The sequence below is a fragment of the Crotalus tigris genome, unplaced genomic scaffold, assembly GCF_016545835.1.
Source record: "Crotalus tigris isolate CLP2741 ecotype Arizona unplaced genomic scaffold, ASM1654583v1 scf7180000018101.4720394464:4744507, whole genome shotgun sequence".
Lineage (NCBI taxonomy): Eukaryota > Metazoa > Chordata > Lepidosauria > Squamata > Viperidae > Crotalus > Crotalus tigris.
The window spans coordinates 4,204,270-4,229,709 of NW_024096823.1; the positions used below are offsets into that span (position 1 = coordinate 4,204,270).

At 39.9% G+C, this 25,440-nt stretch overlaps 1 pseudogene; it reads left to right on the forward strand.

Annotated features, from left to right (window-relative positions):
• LOC120310004 overlaps window positions 1-25,207 on the forward strand; it is a 46,723-nt pseudogene extending 21,516 nt beyond the window's left edge.
• Window positions 25,208-25,440: the final 233 nt, after the last annotated feature.

Consider the following 25,440-nt stretch of genomic DNA (forward strand, 5'->3'; position numbering starts at 1 on the left):
TCATGCTAGAAAACTCCCCTATCTTTGTGGCCCCAACTGTTGATGCCCAAGGGTCATAAAGCCTCTCAAGCCAAATTGCAATATTGGCTTCCAGAGGTCTCCTACTCCTGCTCACAAATGTAAGTTGAAACTTGCCAGCATTTCTGCTATTCTTTCTTACCTTGTCCTGTAGCTAAATGGGCTTTAAGAAGGTTTGTGGGGATTACTCCCTCAAGGGTTTCCTGAGTGTTCTGCATTAACTAAACCGCTTTATTCTCTCACTACAGAAGACGCTTCTCATCCTTTATTTTGGGACAGGGAACCTCAGCTCACTTTTAAGCACACTCTCTTGTCCCTGCCTTCAAAACATCTTTCCTTCTGTGTTGCCATGAAAGGGAGGCAGGGCAAATGAGGTGCTATACAAATCTGCCAGCCCACATCCCAAACCAGCGGCGTAGCTCTCAAAAGAACATGATCCAGTTGCTAAGGATTTCCCATCTCGCTTGTACAATATTGCAGCAGCAGCTCTGTTTAATAGGTAAATCAGAAGATCAAATTTGTGAGATGCCTTCATTATAGCTGTCTCCCATGAAGTCCATGCACTCCTCAAGAATGGGCATCTGCAAATATTTTTTCCTAGAAGACAAACCAGCTTGAGATCATCCTTCTTAGTGTTAAAAATGTAACTTTGGGGTAGTGCCTATCCCAAATCTGGCTTCTCTTTTGCTGGACTCAATAGAGGCCATTTCATTCAAATTATCATGTGACGCTGGACCTCTTACCTCTGAGTTCTTTCTTCTTTGATCTTGGAGTATTTATGCTAACTCCAATTTAACCCTTTCTCTGATGGCTTTTGTGCCTGCAAGCTTGCAACACAGCAGATGGCAACTATTGTCTCAGATTCAAAATATGCTTCTGAGGTTTGCCATTTGTTTTTGAGTACTGTTTGGTGACAAAATAGTTATCCCAGGGGAAGTTTTATCTACCACATTTCTTTGATACATGCTTTGCTTTGAGCTCTTTTCTTGCCCTCTAGCTTTCTCTGGTATAAAGCCCACAACACAGATTGCTTGGAGTTTGCTGATGCAAATTGGTACACTGCAGCTGTGCTCAGGGCCAGCCGTAATTTTGGCTGCAGTACAATCCAAGCTCTTGTGTGAAGGCTTATCCTCTCTAGAGCAGGGGTCCCCAACCCCCAGTCCGTGAACCAGTACTGGGCCTTGGCTTGCCAGCAACCGGGCCGCACAAACAAGCAAAGCCCATCCACAAGATGCAGCACACAGAACCACACATCCTCCAGTCTGTGGAAGAACCTCTCTCCATGGAACCGGTCCCTGGTGCCCAAAAGATTGGGGACTTCTGCTCTAGAGGATCCCAAACTTCTCCAAGCAAGAGCCTACCTTCACAAACTTTACCAATGGAATTGTGCAATGGATTCCCAAAGGACCTGAAGCTCCATGAGAAGCTAGATGAGATAGTTTGACAACACACCAGATATCCCATACCAGTATGAAGAAACAAGGGACAATTCAGTTTATTTTATCTATCTGGTATACCCCTTTTGTCCCTGTGCTTCTCTGTTTCCCCAAGGAATTACATTTTGCAACCCAGGGTTTCCATAGTCCAGAGGTGTCAAACTTGCAATGTCACATGACATGTCACAATGTATTTTGACTTTTTTGCCATTGTCGGCAATGGGGTGGGCACGGTTTTGCTATGATGCATCCGCCCGCAGGCCTGCAGTTTGACAGCCCTGCCATAGTCAGATCACAGGCAAATCATCTGCTGTACTTTATAAATATTTCTTGCAGACCTCTCCCTGAAGAATAGTTTTCACTGTTTGTTGGTTATAGTTTTATTTTTTTTCAAGGTGGATAGAGGCATGTGCCTGTCATGGTGTTAATGCCACCATGGTGGCAGAGATTACCAACATTTTATTTACAGATGGCATTTATCACTTTGATCAGATTGTGACATAGACAACATTCATTTCACATTCAGTCAGGTAACTAAAACCATTTGCAAAGCTCTGAGTACCAATTTAAATTTCCAAATTCCTCATCCCCCCCCCCAAAGTTCTATTTATGTAGAGTGATGGAACTGAGACATCAACACTCCATTAGCTAAAGTCAGTAGTGATCCTGATTCTCCTGGTCAGCAGCTCTCCAATTTATTATAAAAATAGCAATAGCACTTAGATTTATATACTGCTTCCCAGAGCTTTACAGTCCTCTCTAAGTAATTTACAGAGTCAGCATATTGCCCCCCAACAATCTACGTCTTCATTATATCGACCTTGGAAGGATAGAAGGCTGAGTCAACCCTGAGCCAGTGAGAATGGAACTGCCAAACTGCTGGTAGCTGGCAGTCAACAGAATTAGCCTGCAGTACTGAATTCTAACTACTGCGCCACCACAGTTCTTATAGGATCAAGATACACACAACCTTGACAGAAAGCATGATCTTTCTCCCCTTAAGATTGTGTTTGAAATTGCAAAGGAGGACCTTGGTCGCCTGGGTGAAAGGCTAGTGTCCTATTGTTTGTCCTCTAAACAATTTCAGTCTGTTTCCAGAAAGGTAAAAGCTATATTTCGGCTTCGCATATTAGTGGTGTGTTATTATTCCCTGAGGCCTGTTCACTATATTCTCAACTGTAAATACAAGAGGAAAGATTGCCTGACATCATATGGATAGGATCCTACCAAATCTTGCTGGCCCTCCAGTGATGTGTGATAATCAAACTGCCAGATGGATTCATCACAGCACCTGAAAGTAAGACCTCCAGAGGAAATGTTGTCTATTGCTGGTTGACTTAGCAGGTGATAATGCCTGCTCTTCCAACACAGGAAAGAAGAAAAACCAGCTGAAAAAGTTGGCTTAACCATCCTCATCTCCCCTGAATAGGATGGACTAACTGTGGAGTCAAAAAAGTATTTGTTCCAACATAATACTATTGCCTTCTTGTAATGGTATGTGGGAATAACTGTGGGAGGTAGGAGGAAGAACCACAATCTAGATAACCATCTGATAAACAAAACTTGAGTCTGAAAGAGAACCGGTGGTGAACATGCCTCAGAGGGGATTATTCTGGATCATGTAACTCTGTGTAACCCTGACTAGAGCATGTAGATCTGTATGTTAGAATGTTTTGCATTTATTGAGTTAAGTGCTGTCTCCTTAAGAGATGGCTTATGGATAATGTAGTTTTAGCTAGCCAGCTATCCCATGTTAATAGGTCAGTAGTGGGAGGAAAGAAGGAGCCACTAAAGTTCATCACAGGATATCCTGGCCAGGGGCCAGTTGGGAATGCCTTTGTTTCATCCAGCCTCATGGCTCCTAGCCCCATGGCTTGGAGGTCCTATGCCAACATGTGAGTCTTATGCAGAAGAAGAGGGGAAAATCCATTATCAAATTACCTGTGGAATGAGCTACATTGCTAAATATGCTTCTGAATGTATCTTTATATAACAGTGAGTTATTGTTTAGAGTTTCTAGAAATAAAAGCAATATTCTTTGCTTATTCCACTGAGTTATCTGTCTGTTTCAGATGAGATTAAAAGTAGCCTATTCTGTCTGGGGCAGAATAGGGATCCTCTCTAGTTTTTAGGAGAGTAAAAGTGAGAGGTGGGAGGGGTACTTTCAGACTTAGAAGACTTTGTTAATGTAACCTTACAATAAAGACAGAGCTAGAACTCCTGGTTATGCTTCTTGAGTGAACTACCTTCATAATTTCTCGCATTTGCTCATGTTAAATCCCTACTGGCTTTGTACTCATTTTGAGCATTTGCAACGGGAAGGAGGGAGGCTTTGTGGCTAGAGCTTGCAAAGTTGTAAGCTGTGAATTGGGAGCCCTCCATCATTACATCTGCAAAATGCTGATTATCCAGACCTTACAGGGTGGGAACAGTAGTTGCACAGCTTCAGTCCCCATCTTGGTTTATACTTGTTCATTCAATGGAACCAAAGGGGTTTATTACGTGCAAATGCACATTAAGACCTGATTTCTTTCAGTTTGGATGGAGATGGATCTTGGGATCTTGGGAACATTCCACTGTGGGAGAAGCAAGGGATTCCTTTAGTACAAAATCTCTCTTTTAAAACACAACTCTACTTAATGACTCTCTTTGCAGCCCCCACTATCCCTCAATGGACTCCTCCAAATCTCTCCAAAATATTGCCCTAATTTTCCCTTTTGGAAAGACACTGCTTAGATCAGGGTCAGCCTGCGGGCCGGTTGCATCATGCAGAGACCGTGCCCACCCCAGCTCCGGCAATGCAAAAAAAGTCGTGATGCCTCGTGACACGTCACATGAGGTGGCGAGTTTGACACCTGTGGCTTAGATCAATTGGCTTAGTAGAAGGACTCATTGAAACTGCAGGGTTTTCTTCACTTTCCCTAATCCTGGGTCAAAATCTCGTAATGTTGCTTTGCCTAATCTATAGTAGTTCAGAGAGATACAGCCCCAAACATCACCAGCATACAGATCACTTAACCCTGCACATAAAGACCATTGGTCTCTTTTATATTTGTGGCAATAGAGCCTTATGTTTGCAGTGAATTGTAGGTTGGGAGGGGTATAACCGAATGCCTCCTTAGTTCTAGGAACTAAACTCTGAGCAGATTTCATGTCTGATTAATAGTGCCCCATGGAATATAAGACCAATTTATAGTAAAGGCCCCATACTAGAAATTTGGGGAAAAAGTTTCCCAAGTTTCTTAGATCAATGTTTTCTGGACTGGGAATCTTAGAAACTGAGTAGGTCTTGCACAAATCTGTGCTAATTTGGAACTTGTTTTTAATGTCATGCTTGATTCCATAGAGCAGGGTTTCCCTTGGCCATTTGAAGATATGTGGACTTCAACTACCAGAATTCCACAGCCAACATGAGTATCTGGGGAATTCTGGGAGTTGAAGTCTACATATATTTAAGTGGTCAACGTTGGCTGCCCTGGAGAGTTTCCTCTCTGTTGAAGGTGGCCTTGGAAAATTGCAGAGTCCCACTTTTATTGACAGCTGTCCAGAACACAATGTATCTTCCTGTTACAGGACTGGTACTATTTTTAAGTGAGAACATAGCATCATTTATTATCCATGCATTTTGTTCTTTCAAATTATATCATAATATGGTCACATATCACTTACACGTCACATATATTTATTGTCCAACTGAATGCTTATGCACCAGAGACAAATTCGTTGTGTGTTCAGTCATGCTTGGCCAATAAAGAATATTTCTATTCTATTCTATTCTATTCTATTCTATTCTATTCTATTCTATTCTATTCTATTCCATATAATAACAATGTATTCTGTATGTAATGATGTAACGATGGAAGGCTGCTTTAGATTCTTGGTTCTTCTCCTTCTCCATTGTGTTTATTATCTGGCAAAAGCCCTCTGAATTTTGGACAAGAGTTTTCATTTGTACTTGGCGCCATCCTGCAAGAGAAAACAGACATTCCACCAATCTGATGGCTCTTCCCAAAAGATGATTTGACTTCCTCATTTTCTGAAATGGAATCTCCTTCTGACCCACTCTGTAAAAGGCCTCTTCTCTTTAAGAATTTGCATTATGAAGTTCTCCATTCCTTCTCTCCATTAGGCACTCTATGTGTAAATGCATCGCGAGATAAAGTGCAGACTTATCATTCACACAAGACATTACTCATGCTTTTTGGAAGGCAGGAACATAGGCTATAGGCTTGTATTGGGTTCCCCAAAGGACTTACATTTAATTCTTGTCCAAGCAGCTTTTTGCAGGAGGCTGCAGGGAGTGTGTTACTAAAGAATACATATTTCTGCTACACTTGTCAGATATGATTATTTCTAAAGACCAAAAATATTGCTGCTGGAAATATTGCTATATAAACAGAGTTTACTGAAGGCCTGCATAACATACATAAAGGAATCTTAGCACATTAAACCTAAACAACTGCCTATATATTTGTTAGAAAGCTGTTTGAAGAAACCATTAGAGGCTTCTCTCCACTTTAGATCAATTTGCTTCTCCCGCCCTAAAGCAAGGATGCGTTTTACCACCAGGTGGCAGAATCTGCCTCTTTTCTGCTCTCTAGAGGTGATTTGGACTTTTGCAGCTCAGGTATAGTACGTAACCAAGGTAGGGTGTATGTGATGGCTCAGTGGTTAAAGATGTTGAGCTTGCCAGCTGGAAAGCTGACGCCCATGTTTGAGCCCCAAGCACTGCGTGATGGGGTGAGCTCCCATTCCTTGCCTCATCATGTGCCTACCCTCACAGTTCAAAAGCATACAAATGCAAGCAGATAAATTGGTACCATTTTGGTGGGAAGGTAACAGCGTTCTGTGTGCCTCAGCATATTGTCATGCCGGCTATAGTCATGATCACAGAAGCATTGTCAGACAAAGTTGGCTCCCTCAGCTAAGAAAAGGAAATGAACAAACACGCCCCTAGAGTCAGACATGACCAGACAGGGGAAACCTTTACCTTTACTTTTACCTTATGGTAGCCCTAGTGTAGGAAGGGTGTTGACAATGAACGTCATATCCACAAAATAGATGTTGCCACACCAATATCTACAAAGAAGGAGGATCGGTAAAAAAAGAAAAAAGAAACAAAGACATGGCGATCTCCCAGATGGAGCTTCATGCCTCGTCCCTTTCTTTCACACTTCCAGAGTGCAAGTGTATGATAGATCATAGAACTTCTGTACGCAGTTATGAGTTTGGGTTTGCTGCTGCTTGAGGGATATTTTTCCCCTGAAGGTCTGATGGGTCTATGTGATTTTGGACAGTTTTGCTGCTTTTGTTAGGTTTCAGAGTAGTAGTACCATCTGGGCAGAGGTCAGGAGCCCCATGGGGCAGGACAAACTGCACACCCCAATAAGACGTCTTATTTTTTTATTTTGATTAGGCTGATTTTGATCTTGAATAGACCTTGTTTAAAAATTGATGGAATAACTTACATTGAATGATAAATGTCTGCCCCCCCCCTCCTCATCCCCAGGACCCTTTTGGGGAAAGGTACTTTAGTACAGTGGTTCTCAACCTTTTTAATGCCACGACCCCCAACCAGTCGTAAGTCGAGGACTACTCAACCGGTTGTAAGTCGAGGACTACTCAACTGGTGCAGCACCGTTTGCAGAATGGGACTTTTGGAGGGCTCAGCAGGGCAGAGACAGCCTGGACAATTCCTATTGGCTTTTGAAAGCCAATAGTATTAGACTCTATTCAAGAGAGTCTATTCTATTGGCTTTCAAAAGCCAGTAGAATAAAAGGGAGTAGCACAGCTAAGGAAAAGGGGAAAAAATGGCGGACTGCATTGTTTAGCGACCCCCGTGAAATGGTCATTCGACCCCAAATTGGGTCCCGACCCACAGGTTGAGAACCACTGCTTTAGTAAGTAAGGTTCTACATTTAGGCAAGAAAAACCAAATGCACAGGTATAGTATAGGGGTTACCTTGCTCAGTAGTAGTAACTATGAGAGGGATCTCAGAGTCTAGTGGACAATCATTTAAATATGAGCCAGCAGTGTGCTGCAGCTGCCAAAAAGGCCAACACAGTGCTGGGCTGCATTAACAGAGGGATAGAATCAAGATCATGTGAAGTATTAATACCACTTTACAATGCCTTGGTAAGGCCACACTTGGAATACTGCATCCAGTTTTGGTTACCATGATGTAAAAAAGATGTTGAGACTCTAGAAAGAGTACAAAGAGAAGAGAAACAAAGATGATCAGGAGACTGGAGGCTAAAACATATAAGGAACAGTTGCTGGAATTGGGTATGTCTAGTTTAATGAAGAGAAGGATGAGGGGGGACATGATAGCAGTGCTCCAATATCTCAGGGGCTGCCACAAAGAAGAGGGAGTCAAGCTATTCTCCAAAGTGCCTGAAGGCACGACAGAAGCAACGAATGGAAACTAACCAAAGAGAGAAGCAACCTAGAACTAATGAGAAACTTCCTGACAATTAGAACAATTAGCCAGTGGAACAACCTGCCTCCAGAAGCGGTGAATGCTCCAACACTGGAAGTTTTTAAGAAGAAACTGGACAGCCATTTGTCCGAAATGGTATAGGGTTACCTGCCTGAGCAGGGGGTTGGACTTGATGACCTCCAAGGTACCTTCCAATTACTATTATTATTATTATTATTATTATTATTATTATTATTATTATTATTATTATTATTGATCATCGCACAGTCAGCCAGATGTTCAGATTGGATTTGGCATTTTGTCTACCTATCGAGTCCTTACCCAGGACCTGGGATAGGCAGATGTGGATGTTTGATGGTATTACAGATATCGTCGCAGGATGGAAGCAGTTCCTAGTAAGGCCGCATTTTGCAATTGACTAATAGCGAATTTGTCAATGCCAATGGTGTTCAAGTGGTGCTCCAGTTGTTTTGGGATTGCACCCAAGGAGCCTATCACTATTCGTACTACCCTTGCTTGCTTTTGTCACAGTCTTTCTACTTCTATTTGTAGGTCTTTGTATTTTGTTATCTTCTCCAGCTCTTTCTCTTCTGTTCTGCTGTCTCCAGGCACTGCCACATCCACTATCCAGACTTTTTTGTCTTTCTTATCAACAATTGTTAAGTCTGGGGTGTTATGTTGCAGGTGCTTGTCTGTTTGAATTCTGAAGTGCCAGAGCAGTTTAATTTTATCATTTTCTATGACTTTCTCTATTTTATGATCCCACCAGTTTTTGCTTACAGGCAAATGATATTTTTTGCAGATCTTCCAATGCACCATTGTTGCTACTTTGTCATGCCGCTGCTTGTAATCAGTCTGTGCAATCTTCTTGCAACAGCTTCCCCAGTGGTCCACTGTTTCTTCAGCTTCTTTGCATAGGCCAAAGAATTATTATTATTATTATTGATCATCGCACAGTCAGCCAGATGTTCAGACTGGATTTGGCATTTTGTCTACCTATCGAGTCCTTACCCAGGACCTGGGATAGGCAGATATGGATGTTTGATGGTATTACAGATATCGTCGCAGGATGGAAGCAGTTCCTAATAAGGCCGCCTTTTGCAACTGACTAATAGAGAATTTGTCAATGCCAATTGTGTTCAAGTGGTGCTCCAGTTGTTTTGGGATTGCACCCAAGGAGCCTATGACTATTGGTACTACCCTTGCTTGCTTTTGCCACAGTCTTTCTATTTCTATTTGTAGGTCTTTGTATTTTGTTATCTTCTCCAGTTCTTTCTCTTCTATTCTGCTATCTCCAGGCACTGCCACGTCCACTATCCAGACTTTTTTGTCTTTCTTATCGACAATTGTTAAGTCTGGGGTGTTATGTTGCAGGTGCTTGTCTGTTTGAATTCTGAAGTCCCAGAGCAGTTTAATTTTATCATTTTCTATGACTTTCTCTATTTTATGATCCCACCAGTTTTTGCTTACAGGCAAATGATATTTTTTGCAGATCTTCCAATGCACCATTGTTGCTACTTTGTCATGCCGCTGCTTGTAATCAGTTTGTGCAATCTTCTTGCAACAGCTTACCAAGTGGTCCACTGTTTCTTCAGCTTCTTTGCATAGGCGGCACTTACTGTCTGTTGCTGTCTTCTCAATTTTGACTTTGTATGCATTTGTCCTTAAGGCTTGGTCTTGTGCAGCCAGAATTAGTCCCTCGGTCTCTTTCTTCAATTTTCCTGCTCTTAGCCATTGCCAGGTTTTATTATTATCTGCTTTCCCAGCTATTTTTTTCATGTATTGGCCATGTAGTGCTTTGTCTTCCCATGCCTCTATTCTGTTCTTCATTTGGTCTTTCTTGTAGGCCAGTTTGGTCTCTCCAGTAGTTAGTAAGCCTTCCTCATATACTAATTTCAGTGCATCTTAATCATTGTTCTTCAGATATTCTTCCAAAGCCATTTTTTCTTCTTCAACCATCTGATGTACTTGCAGCATTCCATGCCCACCTATTTGCCTTGGTAATTATTATTATTATTATTATTATTATTATTATTATTATTATTATTACTATTATTATTATTATTACTTTTGACTGGAAGCTCTCTTGCCATGATTTCAGAAGTGGTTTGCCATTGTCTCCTTCCTAGGGCTGAGAGAGAGGGACTGGCCCAAACTTGCCCAATTGGCTTCATGCTTAAGGCAAAATTAGAACTCCTGGTCCCCAATTTCTCACCTGGTACTTAACCACTACGCAAAACTGGATCTGATGGAACCATAAAGCTCAACTAAATCATTCCTGGTAGGTTTTTTATTTTCATCTTCACCTTTAAGACAACTTTAATGTCCCTATTTTTATTTCTTATATAATTTAAGCTAGCAGAAACTACAAAACAAAGTGAAATTACATAACAAAACACTATTTTCTTTTTAAATAATAATAATAATAATAATAATCCTAAATCACCAACAGGTTCATGACAAGTAGAAACCAGAAGGCAATGATTGACAGCTGCCCCAAATCTATATTTGCGTCTTTGCTTTTCTGTATCCTCTGTTTTAATTCCTGGTTGTTCAGACTTCTGATTTTTCATATCTGCATCCCTGCCCTTAAAATAAGCTTTGTCTTATGCTTTGGATAGTCAGTTCTTCCCCGCAGTTAATGAATCTATTTTCTTACCATGCTTTTTAGTGAGGTGAGGTGTAGAATATCAACATGGTCATGTAGCATTCATCATCCTTAAAGATTCACAAATTTTAGCCTTGTTTCCAAGCTTGACTATGCATGAAAATTAACTAGCATAGTTTAATCATGAATATTTATGGACAACAGTAATCTTGAATTTAACTATAAAATTTAACGATATGCTAGCTGCTTGACCAATAATTCATGCTGCTGCCAGCTCTATGATGAATTTTAATTGGTCTGAAATAATTGCAATGTATGGTTTGTTGGAAAATGGCTGGGTTTGTGGGTGGAGGAAATCGCTGATCACATTTGATGTTGACAGTGTGTGTAGGTTAAATATGAAATCTGGCAGTTACTCATAGGGTCTACCTTAATCCTAAATATTCTCTATTTAGATTCCATTTATATGCAGAAGCTCTAGACATAAGTTTTCCTTAGAAAAGCCTATCTTTGGGTATATTATTTTGGACTACACCAGATGTTTACAAATAAATATGTTCAAGGAAAAAGAAACCGGGTGGTGGTGGTGGTGGTGGTGGTGGTGGTGGTGGATATTCTCTTAGTTATGTATTCATTTCCACTTATACAGTAAGTAATTGCCACCATTCCCCCCTTTTTTTAACCACCTTGTTTAATAATTCTAGATCAGTGGTTCTCAACCTTTCTAATGGCGTGACCCCATAATACAGTTCCCCATGTTGTGGTGACCCCCAAGTGGGTGTGGCCACCAATAAGAGGGAGTAGGACAGCTAGGGAAAAGGGAAAAAAATGGCGGACAGCATGGTTTGGCGACCCCCATGAAATAGTCATTCGACCCCAAATGGGGTCCCGACCCACAGGTTGAGAACCACTGTTCTAGACAATCCCACTCAGGAGGCAGTGATGTCACAATGCCCACATTGTTATAATACTCACACAATATTCTGTAAGAAGATTCATATACTACATCACCTAGTGAATGTATGCATGTTCACCATCTTGAGTTACCTATGAAATAATAAAGGGGGATAAAAAAAATCTAATGAAAAGAATGAAACAGGGATACAGCTAATGGCAGGGCTTCTACCGCCATTGTATATTAAACAAACAAACAAACAAACAAATAATAAGCAAACCTCTACAATTTACTTCTTCAGCCGTTGTTCACTTGACATTAATTTGGATGTTTGTTTAAATATGTAGATGTATACACATATTCTTTGTGTATGCAAATGAGAGAATTTCTACAGAGAGAGATTTAACCAATGAGTTCCTCCTCATATATGTAGGAATTTTTCATGAGCACAAAACTTGCAAAGAATGTTTGACATTCATCAATGGCAGTAGTGAGTCCTAAGGATGGTGAAATAGGTCTTAAATAATGGGGCTGTGTATACTTCAATCTCTATAGTTCATTAAGGCAGCCCAGCCTTGAGGTTGCCTTTCAGGCTTCCAGATAAGCCTGACCAATAGGGAAGCTGCTTCGAAGAGTCACATCACATTAACGTGACTCTTAAAGCAACTATATCATTATTCCCCCTGATTATGTATTACTTAATGTACTTTAAACATAGAAATCAGACAATATGTAATGCAGGAAATGAGTGTCACTGTATTTTAGTGCTTATGTATGTATATTAAATGATTAAGCACTTGATTTACTTGCTTATTTATCTCTTCCATGTCAATTTTTACAGCCTTGGTTCTCTCAGGTTCAGAAAAATTGGATATCACTACTTAACGACTAGTTCTTTGTTTCATCCTTTTAGGAGTGTTCCTAACAATGGGTTTTTATACCGTAAGCAATGTAATTTACAAGCCGTTCTTGTTATATAAAGTCTGATCTCTCCCCATTAAAAGGGGCTCCAATTTTCTATGCATCTTTTCTTGATGAATGCATATGCGACTTCCAATTTCTCCCAAGTAGGAAGAAATGAAAAAGGAACAAATAAGAAATACTACAGTTCTGTATCCTTCCAAGGGAAATGAGCTGCAGACTAAGCATTTTGTTATTCCTGTCCATAAATTCATGTGTTGCAAAAAAAAAAAAAAAGTATCAAAGCGGGTCTGTAAAGCCAAGCATTCTTTAGATTTCTCATTCCAAGCAGCTGAAAATTCAAAGTATTCATTGCTCACAAGCTTTTTGCAGCTCCAATACATTTTTGCAGTCCTCTGTTGAGCACTGAATTACATACTGGCTCAGGAATTATCAACATCAATCTATTTTTCAAGAAATTGCCAGTATCTCTAGATACAAATAAACTTTACCAAATGTCAATGAATAAGATTTATCATGGATAAAACTCTAAAAGATAGCCTAGCCGAACCTACTTAAATTCCTTGTAGAGGCTTCCATGCAGGATGCCATTTAGCCATGACAAGCCTTTGGGAAAGTGAGTTTTAATATAAATGGATCCACTGACATTTTTTTGTCTTTGACTTGCTAGAAATATAAATTTGAAAACAAATATATTAACAAGAGTTCCAAGTTTGTGTCTGAATATTACACTGCAGACAAATGCCTTATCGCTTCAAAATTTGGATATGGCTTTTCTCAAGTTTGTACAGATATGAAAATTTCATGGGTTAGAATCTAGCCTTGCATGTAAAGTAATAGAGCAATTAATTTTAATTTTTTTCCATATATTAATTAATGTCTCTATGAAATAATATTGGGTCATCTGTAGAGCTGGTTCAGTCAGGACGTGAGTGAGAGATGAATTTCTGTATTAACTACAGTCTGTGTAACGTCCTGCTTATTTCTCATTTAAATCAAAATGAAATTCACTTCTCCTAACAGTGAGTGACTACATGGGCTGCTTGAATATAAGAAATTATTTAGAAATATGTAGCAATGTCTTGGCTAAAATATGTATTATAACTGAAGAAGGAATTGAGTCATATGCAGAACAACCAGGAGTCTCAGTCCCGTATTTCCTTCTAGTGTTTGAATATCTACAACTTCAGCATATTTATAATTTTTTGTTTGAAACCACTGTCTTTTGAAGCTGCATAATTCCACCTTTGATATCCGAGCAAAAATATTCTGAGTCACATCTATCAAATAACTTATGACTTGAATGTAACTACCATTTGTCATTAGAGGAAATGGAAAAGGGAGGAAGGGAGAGGAATATCTCAAGTCAACTCTTGAAAAGATTTGGCAGTTTGTCAATTCTGTCTCCATAGTGCATAAAGCTTAATGAGCGCTCTTCAAGATTCTGCAGAGGTGGCATTTGATTCCACATAAAGTAAGTTCTATTTATTCAGTGGTTAGTGATAGCTTGTAGAGATCTGTCCTTTGATCAGTACAAATTTATTTTGTACTTATTAGTTGAGCCCTTTGTTTGGAGTTTATCACTTTGCATTCAGTCACATTAAATACACGGGAAGATACATTTTCCCATTAAAATAATTGGTAATGTCATTTTGTAAAATCTGTTTTTAAATCATCCAGAAGTTCCGTTACTTAATGGTGGGATTTAAATTACGGACAATTTTACAGTTTTACTTCTGCAATTTTACTTGTACAATTTATGAAATTACAAAACACCAGTGGATCTCTTAGAAGTTAGATAGCTTGGGGACTGGGTTCAGAACCCTGGGTTCCGCTCAGTGGTGGGATTCAAATAATTTAACAACTGGTTCTCTGAAGGGGGCAGTCGAGGGGGCCACTGCCACGAGGCAGCTGGAGGAGAGGAGAGCTGCCCCATGCACCCTGCAAACACTTACTGTGCCAAAAGGCCCCCACAGCCAGGCTTACCACGCTCCGACAACTGTTGTGCCTCGGCTGTTTGGCAGTGACTTGTCCCACTTTCTCCTTCTTCCTCCTCCTTTGAACAGCCCTTTGTTCCTGTTGCTGCTTTTTCAGTCCTGGAATTTTGTCCGGAGCCTATGCAGAGGGTCTTTGGAAAAGAAACCCCACAGCGATTGGGTAGGGTGGGAACAATTCCCTTCACTTTTGGACCTCCAATCCCTTGCTTGCTGCAATCTGGCTTTGGTTGGAAGCACATGAAGCACACAAGCCTGGTGTCTCAAAAAACCAGGGTTTTTTTCTCTGCTCCTGGATTTTTGCTGCCAGACTGTTTAACTTCCTTTAAAGTTTCTTGATGCAGCATGCAGATCCTTCCCACTCTGCATCAAGTAAACTTTAAAGAAAGTTAAACAGTCTGGCAGCAAAAATCCAGGAGTGCGGGGGAAAAAACCCAGTCTCGCGTATGAGGAAGGATTTTTGCTGCCAGACTGTTTAACTTTCTTTAAAGTTTATTTGATGCAGAATTGCGGATCCTTCCCAAAGCTAGAGGTCAGCAAGCAAGGGATTGGAGGCACGTGAATACATGCTTGTCATGCCCATTTCGGAGCCGGTTCCCTGAACTCAAGAAAAAATTAGGTATCAGTCCTGCCGAACTGGTGCGAACCAGCTGAATCTCACCACTGGTTCCATTGTTCTACATAGGTGCTTCTAGAAAAAGCACACAAGCTGATACATAAGAGCAACAAATAATAAATAGAATAAATAAATAGATGATAGCTAGCTAGCTTGCTAGCTAGATATAGATGGATAGATAGATAGATGGATAGATAGAGAGATTAGATGAGAGAGAGAGAGAGAGAGAGGGAGGAAGGGAGGGAGGGAGGGAGGGAGGGGGAGAGAGAGAGAGAGAGAGAGAGAGAGAGAGAGAGAGAGAGGTGAATGTCTCCATCTCAATAACTTTAACTTCAATGGAATATTTTAACAAATGAAACTGGAAAATAATCCTTGAAATGAGCTCTTTGATTCTATTTTCTTTTTCCATATAATAACCACAATTTGTTATACACTTCTACCAATAATAACAGAATTCCACACTATAGCTTTTCAACCAAGACCTGATAATCCTTTTCAACTTTTTATCTGAAACACTTGCCCACCAATTCTTGTTGTTGTTCAGTGGCTAAGTTATGCCTGACTCTTTGCAGCCCCACAGACCATAGCACACTGGGCTGCCCTGCCTTCCACTGTCTCCCTAAGTCTGCCCCAATTCAAGTTCATTGCAGTGATGACACTATCTGGATCACATGATAGAAGGGGTAAGAAAGATCCAATCATGCAATTCCTCTTGGGTGCTTTACGACACGTGAAGCCTAACACTTCATGTGGGGGCAAACTTTACTTCTGCTTCCAAACTGCTTAATCCTTGTTTCCACGTGTTCATAGTGGTGCCAATTTCAAGAATAATACCATTTACATCCCCCAAAATTGTAACTACAGATTTCCTGCGAGACCCTATAAATCAGGGGTTCCCAACTGGGGGTGCTTGCACTCCCTGGGGGTGCGAGATGATATTCCAGGGGGTGCGAAAACTTGGGTTTTCAAAATTATAGTGTATATGCATAATTCATTGCCATTATTTCAAACTTTTGTAAGGGGTGTGAGAATATATCAGAAGTGTTCTAGAGGTTGGGAGCCGGTGCTGTAAATTGATTGATTGAAGGTGAAACTTTGGGATAGTATTCTATAGACTGACATTTTGTTTCTGGGTTCCAACGATAATTTCTTCAGCAGTCAAAAATTAAATTGTAGTGTATTTATTTCTAACACAGTTATGCAACTATCATGCTTTGTTTAAAACCTATTGTATTTTGTATAAACAAGTCCCAGACTTCCTTATACTTATCCATCAAAGTCTTCATCTGTAGACAATCTGCTCACAGATAAAAAGTGTAATCATGTCTTCAATCCGTTGAATACATGGAGCTATATCTTTTCAAATCTTTTAACTTTAATAAGGACACAGAGAATCCTTTACGTTGTCCAGTTGTCAAAATTCATGTATTAGGTATGTAATTCAACAGAACATTATTGCCTGAAAATTTTAGCTTCTGTCACACATTCGCAGGACATTTTAAAAACATGTGTTTTAATAAGCATTGTCCTTATGATATCTCCAGCAAAATATTGTCCTAGGGGTCAGACTGCCACACTGCCCTGCTGCCAGACTGTTTAACTTTCTTTAAAGTTTATTTGATGCAGAATGCAGATCCCTTCCAAAGCCAGATGACAGCAAGCAAAGGATTGGAGGCACATGAATGCTTCCAGGGTCGGCAACCTTGACAACTTTAAGACTTGGGGACTTCAGCTCCCAGAATTCCTCAGCCTGCTATTCAGCTACTCTGGGAGCTGAAGTCCACAAGTCTTAAAGTTGTCAAGGTTGCAGACCCCCTGCCCTAGACAATAAATTCTAAATATTATTTTTTGTTGTACAAATCATACATTAAGGTCTATTGACACCATAGGTATAGAAGTTAAGTTAAGATACTGTCCTATTGTCTAAGCCAGGGGTCCCCAACCCCCATCTGTGGACCGGTACGGGGCCGTGGCATGCCAGAAACTGGTCTACGCAAACAAGCAAATCGCCATCTGTAGGATGCAGGCAGTACATGAAACCACATCCCGTCCGGTCCACAGAAAACTCTCTCTCCACAGAACCGGTCCCTGGTGCTCGAAAGGTTGGTGACCTCTAGTCTAAGCATTAAAAGAACTTCTAATTCTTTATTTGAGCCATATTGGCACAATGGCTAGAATGCTGTATTGCATCCAGGGCCAGGAGTTTGATCCTGACCGGCTCAAGGTTGACTCAGCCTTCCAACTTTTCAAGGTCAGTAAAATGACCTTGTTTGTTTGGGAGCGATATGCTGACTCTGTAAACCCTAACCTTTATATTCATTTGAACTGCCTGGATTTCCCAATTTCTCATGCTTGACAGATGGATTAATATTGACGGCTGCATTTATTTAATTGGTAAATTTATATGCTACCCATCTCACTATTTTGAGTGACTCTGCGCAGCTTACAGTAGGACAAAATCATAGATATAAAAGCATTAGAAACATTAAAAGTAACAATAAAATAAAAAAATGTCTATTTATAATATAAATAAAAGATTGAAACTAAGAGGTGGACATTGATCTCTCCTCTGTCAATCACCTCCAATGTATCATGCTCCTAACAGGGTCCCAAAAAAACTGGCAGAGCCAAGTTTTCTGGAAGACCAGAAGGATGAAAGTGGATCTCCCTCAGATGGTAGGATATACAAGAGCGTGGGCCACGGCTCTTCTCCTTGATTCTAGTAGCCAAAATTCCTTGACTACAAGATCCATTGACAGCCTCTTATGCTGGCTCTTGTGGGACAAGCTAAGCTCATTGGAGATTGAAAATTATATATGGAAGCCCACTTCTTAACCCTAGCCACCTGGAATTCATTTGGACTTAGGCCATGTACAAATTGCATAAGTAAACATAAACAACCCATTTATATACATATACCTTCTCCCATAATTGAGAGTAACTTGCAATTGTGTTTCTTTTCAGTTAATGTTGGACACAAACTGAATGCCTGAATTCTAAAGACATCATCATCATCATCATCATCATCATAGGAAAGATAAAATTTTACAAAGTTAAAATTCTGAAAGTAACAGAAGAAGGTAATGGTTAGCTACAGGAGAAGCAGACATACTGGCTAAAATAGATTCGCTCTAACTATGTTTTGGAGGACAGCTGTCAGTCTTAAAAAGTTCAAGCATTTCAACTACTGGAGTAGAAATCTAGTTTACTGTTGAATTAAGTTGTGCTCTTCTTTTTCTGACGTGACTTCAAAATCCTCCCAAAATATTGCAAGAATTTAAAGGATATGACAAAAGATGATGATGATTGGACAGCAAAGGCACAACTGTGCAGACTAGAAGAAACACACAATGCAAAACTATTTTTGATATGCTGGGAATTTTTCAGAACCAAAACACAAAGGTTGGAGAAATGAAAAACTGAGTGAAACCGGCATTAGTGAATTTATCTGTCCACATCACTGTTTCTGAAATATAAACAGTATTTGCACCGCTAAAGAACTGGCTAGTTTATAATTCTTAGAATAGTGGAAAAAGCCCTGTTTTTGCATACATAGCATTTTTTTCTCACTTACATAATATTAAAGTTTTCGATTTTCTACACACAAGGTAGTTGAGTAGACAGTGCTTCCCATCTAGAAATATATTTAAGGTGTTCATTAAAAACTATTTCTCTTAATGGGCTCTCATAGACTGAATCATAATGCAAACACTGTAAATGAAGTTTAAACATGCTAATTCCAGCAGTTTAACAAGCTCTGACATGCCTCCTTCTCTTTGCAATAAGCAATTTTCTAGAAGCTAGAGAGCCAGGTATAATAGGTATTTTAGCTATGCATTCCATTTTGCTGTTAAATTAGAATAAGATTGCCTCCCACACCCAAAGAGTAACCCTACTAGTCCCAAGTAAAGCAACCTTATTTTGCAAACAGGATCAAGCCAACATTATTCAATGGAAATGACTGTAAACATTTCATTAACGTTTTAGCTCCTGGCTTATTCCAATTTATCATGCTTAATCAAAATTTCAATTTGAGAGAGTTTGGAAAATGTGGTCCAAACTTGCCCAATTTTTTACTATGATTGCCATTAAAAGCCTTCTTATAGAGCAGCTTGTGCTATTTTTCATAATCAGATATTTTTGTGAGAGAACTGTAGTGGCACCTTGGGGTAAGGGAGTGTCAGAATAAAAAATTGTCCTGGGTTACATTTGACAGAGGAATTGATTACTTTTATCTGATTCTTTGAGTTTTCTTCACAAGTTGTCTCAACCTGAATAAATATTTAGGGAATTTGAAACAACCGGGCTTGGGAGGAAAGCAGATAAGGTGAGGTAATGTTTTTCAACCTTGGCAAATTTAAGATGTGTGGATTTCAGCTCCCAGAATTCCCCAGCCAGAAAGTTAATACTACAGACTGGGGATATGTTGGAAGAATAACAGTTTTAAAGAAGAAATTATCTACTGATGAAGCATTTACAGTGGGATTGGTAAACAGCTTGAGCTCACCTGCCTCCCTGTTTCAGCTGGTTTGAATTTTATTTTATTTTATTTATTTTATTATTTTATTTTATTTTAAATAAACAAGATGCTATCATGTCACCGAGCCATAATCTCTAATGCTCTCTTTATTTTCCAAAGATACATCTAGGTGTAGAAGATTGTTCTCATCTACCATCTCCTCTGCCTAAAAAAAAAAAAGAGAATTCAACTCAGTTTCACTGCAAAGAGAACAAAAACAAACCTTGGTTGCATTTGAGACATAATTGTTGGTGGAACTATTTTGTAATGGCTTCATTTGTTATTCTACAATAATTCTACTGTTTGAAAACACCTGTGCCTTGGAAGGCCTTTTGTGCCTGTTTTATGTCCAACCTCTTGAGGAAAAGCTGTACTTTTTTACAGCTGCCTCTTAAAAAAATAATAATGGCTGCAATTGCTTTGAAAAGAAACATAATCCCCACCACAGGAAATGGTGAGGGAGGCTGGGAATTATAATATATCAATGTCATATAGGCTGCAGATTCCCTATCGAGGTTCCAACAAGTTCAAGGTCTTCAAGTTTTTCTTGAATCTTTTGAGTAATTTTAGGATGTCAAAATACAGAAAGAAAAGGGTTAATCTGGTACTCTGAAAAGAAACACTATGGGTAGCATATCCTGTTTGCATTTAAAGAGCTCAGATGAAAAAGTGTCTCATTAGCAACTGCAAGCTGTGGTCATTTCATTAAGGGTTGAGCAGAATCACTTTAGGCATTCTTCAGTTTTTGCTTTTGCATGATTTAAAGATGGTGGAAATAGAAAGGCTATTTAGTTTACCTGCCTCTAATTGAAAATGGAATAAATGGGAGTTTATTGAAAGTAAAGGATGGTAGGTGTGGCCTATTAGGGGTTTTCTTCCATTGGCGACATGTTTAAAGCTATGATGTATCACTCAGGCTAATGGTCTTGAAAGAATCACGGTTGAAAAATCATAGGATATTTCTGCTGGAAATTTTCCATTTTCTCTCTGTGGATTTATCAGTCCCAAGCAATTAAAGAGCTCTGGATGTAATGGACAAAATAATTTAATTGAGATGATAAATTACATTTTGTTATAACCCAATGGGACAATGATGTATTATTCAGGGCAGGAAAGAGGGAATTGGGGAGAGTCTTCATTTAATTGCATAACTACAGCAGTGTGCTCGTAAGTATTCAAAACACCTGTGTTCCCATTTAAACATCTTTTGTGAAAGAATATTTCTTGCATTTGGGAAGATGACAAGTTGTCAGTGAAGAGCAGTATGCATCAGTGCTCAGATTGAAGGGATGGTGGGGAGACTATGAAGCCTTTTCTTTTTTGATGGCCCCCTTAGCAATTGTTTCATTTAATTATTATTTATTCTTATTTTTTCCAAAGAGCTTAAAGTTGCTGGCATCCATTCTTGAATCTGTCAGGTCCCACCATTAATTTGCATAAACATGCTTGCCTCTCAGTCACTCTGGTGCTTGATGTGAAAGTGGCTTTTTTGTTTTTATTTTTACATGCAATCCAGTAGTGAGATTCAGCCAGTTCGCACCACTTCGGTAGAACTGGTAGCTAATTTTTTGTTGCCCAGGCCCAGAATGGACTTCCAGAAGCAGCATCCACACAGAGAACTGGTTGTTCACATATCTGAATCCCACCACTGATGCAATCAAACTTCATATTGTTAAAAACAATTGTGTTCGCATGCTGGTTTCATTTTTAAAGTATCCATAGAGGGAAAAAAAAAGATGGAGAAAATTATCCAGAATCACAATAGTAAGTTATACAAAGATATTCAGGCATGGATCTCTTGCATAAAACTGGGGAGTTTTGAGCCACTCATCTGAATGTATAACAACTATTCATACATAGCTTGCCAGGGACATCCTACAGTTATTCACTTTGCAGGCATCTTTCATGGCATCCTACAGTTTCTTCCAACAGGGCTGTGGATTAAGCAGACTTGGCTTTGTTTGGTTCTTCCAAGTAATATTTTCTCCCCTCTCAATTACAGGATTCCTAAAGGTTTGGCTGGAGAGGAAAAAAAAAACACCGGCACCACCCTACAAATGGGAATATTCTTCCTTTTAAACAACTTCTTCCAAATCCACATTATTTTCTTCATATACAGTGCGTTTATGCATATGTGACAAGCCATAAAGATTGAAGAAGTAGTACTAGAATAAGCATAAAGAAAGCAGACCCAACTCTTCTCTGAAGATAGTCTGCTTGGTCTTCTATCTCCACTAGTCCCCAAGACATCTTCTTTATTGCAAATTATAAGGCCACCTGAGGGCTGAATACACTCTCCAGTCACTTTAGTCCTGAAGTGCCCTTTGGGTGCTAAATCCAATCCATCTTTCAAAAATAAATTAGAATCAAGTATATTTTAAGGTTCTCACCCTACAGCAACAGAAAAGCAAGAGATAGCATTTCTCAATTAAGTCAGAATAATAGAGTTAGAAGTCCAACTCTGGTCCAACTCTAGTCCAATCAGGAAACCTTCTTCCATTTCAGACAAATAGTTGTCTATTTCTATTCTTAAAAACTTCCAGTGGAGTTGGAGCACCCACAACTTCTGGAGGCAAGTCATTCCATTGATTAATTGTTCTGTCAAGAAATTTCTCCTTAGTTCTAGGTCAGTGATGGTGAACCTTTTAGAAACCGAGTGCCCAAAAACTGCCCCACCCCTGCCCTGCCCCTGCCCCACCCCTGCCCCATCCCTGCCCCACCCCCTGCCATGCCTCTGCTCCACCCCACCCTGCCTGCCCGGAGGGCCACTCACTGCCTCCAGGGCCCACCGCAGATTGCCCAGGCAGTCCAGAAGCACCATGGCGGCCACACCTTCTGCCTGTGCCTCGCAGCATCAACTGTGTGCATTGGGGTGTGAGGGCAGAGTCTTGTCTATGCTGCCTGGCTGCCATGTTCTTGGCTGCGCTGCTCCGTGTGGGCCACACTCAGGGGCGACTCTCCTCCAGGGAGGCTGCTGGTGAGGAGGGGATCGTGGGCAGAGGCCAGACTGGGCAATGGCATGTGTGCCCACAGAGAGGGTTCCGAATGCACCTCTGGCACCCGTGCCATAGGTTCGCCACCACTGTTCTAGGTTGATTCCCTCCTCGATTTGTTTCCATCCTTTGCTTCTTGTTCTTCAGGTGCTCTGGAGAATAGGTTGATCAGAAGTCCTCTGATTAAAAGATGAGGAGATGGATCCAACCCTCAAATGTTTCCACCTATTGTCCCTTTTTTGATCCTGAGTCTCAAAAGCCTAGTTGCATGGATGACTCATTGCTTTTCTCTCTTTACCTTCTCTCCATGCTAGCAGAGACCTCAGTTGCTGGCCCTCTTCTCTATACCATCTTTCTAATTCAAGAGCCTGGACAACTGGTTTAAACTTATTTCAGTTTAGTTTTCATTCCTGATGCTTCTTCTTCTATGTTGAATTACAGCTCCTATAAAACATATGTTGGCTAGTGACGGGAGCTATAACCCTTGACTCCTGGAGAATATCATGTTGAGCTTGTTTCTTTTTAATACTGGCTGGTTTGCTGTGACAATGTGCAATGTGCTGTAACAGAGTAACATGTCACAGCTACATCCTGTTCCATCTCTGCATTTATCTATATCGCTTATTTATAACTTGGCAGCTGCGTGGCCGACTTTCTTTTTTTGCTTCCATAAAACAAGCTGCAGAGCTGGGGTACTTATTTAGAGATTACATTTCTCCAAAGGATTGTTTTCAGTTCCTGTGTATGTTGTGTTACGCAGTTTATTTGATCAAAATAAAAGTCAGTAAAGCAGTTTACTTCAGGGAATTGTTGCTTCTCTCCTCCCATCCTGTGGTTTAGAGATTATATTAAGCGCTGATATGTTTTCTTACAGGAAGACACTGGGGAAAAATGTCTTCTCAGTTGATATACAATCACTGGACAATATCTCTGAATGTAGCAGGAGCTTGCCATTTGTTCTGAAGCTGTGGGTTTTTATAGGGGATAATGAAAAGAAAATTCACATGTGCTTGCAGTAGGCATGTATAGAACTATACTAATTAATGGTGGCTTCCTAAGTGAAAGAAATCTGATGTAAATTCTGGCACTCTCATATGAAAGGCATAATCCATTACTTGCTGACACCTGTGGTCTTCATGCTGTTTTTATGCCAGTTGTGCCCGTTGGTCATCAAAAATGAATCATGACCCTGGTGATTCCCACATTGTGCTAAGCCACAAAGTCTGCTGTCTTTGGTTTGGAGTAGTGCACTGATGGTGTACTAAATAGAGATACCTAGTCATGCAATCCCACTCCTATAAAAGATTCCTATTTGTCTCCCCTCTTGATCATCACAACAATATATCCAGGACCTTTGCACTTCTAGTTGTCTTACCTTTATATTGTTTTTGCTCCTGTATGTTGTTGGATTGTTTTAGCTTTAGCTCTTTTCCATGAGGGCAGTTTTTTTGCTTTTCATTGCAAGGTTGACGGGAATAAAAATTCTGTGTAATGTTCAGCAGAAAGATGCCTTCAACATATGCGCTCTCTCTCTCTCTCTCTCTCTCTCTCTCTCTCTCTCTCTCTCTCTCTCTCTCTCTCTCTCTCTCTCTGATTAAACAAAAAAGAACACAAGATAGACACTTGTCTACATTGTTGACCTTCCTAAAAGGTTTATTGTGAATCATCCTTCCAGCTGAAGCCTTATTGGTACAAAGAGGTACTGCAGAGACTGTTGTCATTTCTCCCCTAAGGGAAAACATAGCTCATATGTAAGGAATCATAGACATGGAGAAATTCTTGAGTCCATCTGTGTCTGTGATTCAGATGAATTTAGCTAAGCAGTTTTAGTTCCTCCTCAACTGGACTTCTTGAGACTATTTAGTCTTACTTTCTGGTAGTATATGTACCAGCAATGTTACACAAGGAAGTACCTAATCCCTAATTCTGCAGAATGAGCAAAAAGGAAGAACAGACAATGGAGAAAAAAAAACCTATTCCTGTGTCCCTTCTTTCCCCCCTCCATGATTAGAGATACAGGGGGAAGGGAGGATAAAGATTAAACATGCCAGGATGATCATTTGATGTTAGATAAGTTTTGATTTCACACTCCTTATGCCAACTGTATCAATGTGCAGTGCTGATAGTTTTAGTCTGGCTCTAGATTTAGTCATTTCTACACTTCATATGCCCAAAGTTGGTTACTTTTATACTGATTCCCTTTATCAATGAATGGGAAATAATCAATATATACAATCACCGAAAAGGATGCCACTGACCTGAACTGTACATCCATTTAAAGGCACAATTACATGCAGCAAAAAAAGTGATTCTGCAAATCAGGCCATCATTCATAAAGAACAAATATAGCCTTTTTTTGGTCAAATACTGCTGTTCCAGGTGAAGAACTGTGGATTTTCCAAAATTATTCTCTTTTCAAGCAGGCATGGTTATTCATGAATGCCGTGGCCAACAGTTTCGTGGTACCTCATTGTGATATTTGATTTCACCTGCTGTTAAGAAAACAATGGGAGATGCTTTAGTGAGATAGATTGGTAGTTATTTGAAGCAAGTATCTACATTTCCTGGAGTAAATGATAAAATGTTCCCTATTTCAGGAGACAGTATTACAAAACGCTGGGTCACAGGGAATTGTTCAAAAGAAGATCCATTAGTAGTTTTGCTGAAGTTCTGCTCTGAAGAGATAATATCTCTGATGCACTTGCTCTTGCTAATTACCTTAATCAACCACTACAACTAATTATACCTCAAAGCAGCAGTTCTTAAGCAAAACTTTCTAATGGAACAATCAAGTTCTTGAAAACTGCTTTTTGGTGGTGGACTCCCATCTTTAGTATTTTATTTTATGTTATTTATTATTTTATATTATATTAATCAGTAGAACGACTTGCCTCCAGAAGTTTTTTAAGAAGAGATTGACAGCCATTTGTCTGCAATGGTATAGGGTTTCCCGCTTGGGGCTGAACTAGATGATCTCCAAGGTCCCTTCCAACTCTCTA